The sequence below is a fragment of the Pinus tabuliformis genome, chromosome 3_1, assembly GCF_031772625.1.
Source record: "Pinus tabuliformis cultivar Carrire ecotype Pingquan chromosome 3_1, CPIR1, whole genome shotgun sequence".
Taxonomy (NCBI): Eukaryota; Viridiplantae; Streptophyta; class Pinopsida; order Pinales; family Pinaceae; genus Pinus; species Pinus tabuliformis.
In genome coordinates this window covers 874,996,990-874,998,582 of record NC_142301.1, presented here as the reverse complement: position 1 = coordinate 874,998,582, position 1,593 = coordinate 874,996,990, and positions in this window count along the sequence as shown.

Below are 1,593 nucleotides of genomic sequence, written 5' to 3'. Positions count from 1 at the left end.
TCCCGACTGGAAAAATCATGAACAGAAAAATAACCTTCTAGAAGATTTAACCATTTATCTACGACATCTACATCTATCTGACCCTCGAATATGGGGATTTCAATGTTAACTTGTACCTTAAAGGGTGTGGCGTTTCCAAAGTAGTTGTTGGAAGCCGATGTGTCACCCCTGGGTAGCCGTTGAAGGATCTGGGAAAATTTGTCCATCATCATGTTCCTTTGTCGCTTGAGGGCTTCTTCGAGCAACATTTTGATAGGATCTCCTGCCCCCTCATCTTTCTTTTCATCTGCCATGGGAGACCATTGGGATTTACGAGGCTGGTCTTGCACAGGTTCGACCAATTCAAGCCATAACTCCTTATATCCCGGCCTCGTTGGGGACATGCAAAGAAAAACAAAGAAAAAAACAGACCGCTCTGATACCACTGATCCGGATTTAAACAAGAACGCAATAAATGATAGATATAACCATAAATACAGAGATGCAGTAGAAATAATACTTCATTTCATTAATGTAAAATACTGAAATATGCTTACAAATAGAAATGGAAATAAACTAGCTAGGGTGATGGTAGCTTATCTCTGAGAAGAGATGCAGTGGCTACATGCCTCTGAACTATGTTACAATGAGGCTCGAAGGCCTATTTATTGTTTTGAAACAATGGAAAACCCTAAACATCGAAAAACCTAACCCTAGGAGATGAAACACCAAAATGTGGGCCCCGTTTCGGGTAAATTGGTACATCAACTTCCCGAGGTCGTAACTTTGGCATACGATCTCTGTTTGACATGCACAATAGCTCGTTAGAAAGATCTATCCGAGGAACACAAATTTGTGCAAAGGAACATTGGTCCATGGACCATGTTGCTCCGAGATTTCCCAAAAAATGTCGTTTAGGGCCTCAAAACGGCTTCAGAAGTTCAAGACCCGAAAAACTACTAAAAATAGTAAATTGTGCTACAATTAAGGAAACTGAAAAACTGAAAGAGACAGTTGTGGGGGTCCAAGTGGGATAGGTGGGTGGCCACAAACATCCACCTGGATCAATTTTGGTCTTCAAGGGTTTTCTTGGTGGTTTTATAGGTTCTTTATGTCGTTTTGAAGGGTTTTCTTGCTGGGTTTTGTGATTTTGTTTTTGTAGTTTTTGAATAGTAGGATTTTTTCAAATCAATTTATTTTATTTTGCAAAAAAAAAAGAGGAAAAAATGACAGGAAGCCTATCTTGGCTTCAGCCACTGGGTCATTGGTGGGGTTAATGGACAACTGGATTGAGTTCCTCCATCTCGGTTGAGCTTAGAAATATTCCATTGAACTCCTTTTTTTCTCATGCTCTGAGAAAAATGACTTACGCAGGTTGCGGCTGGGGTTTTTAATAAGAAATAACACTCGATCAAGCCATAGGGCTCGATCAAACCATATAGCTCGATCTAGCCATAACTTTAGATTGAGCCTCTAACTCAGGCTAAAAAATGGCTTGACCGAAGGTCTTTTTAAATGCTCGATCAAGTTATTTTTAAGCACCTAAACAACTAGATTAAGTTCTTAAAAATTGCTTCATCAAGAACTTAAAATTTTCTTGATTGAGCACTTAAA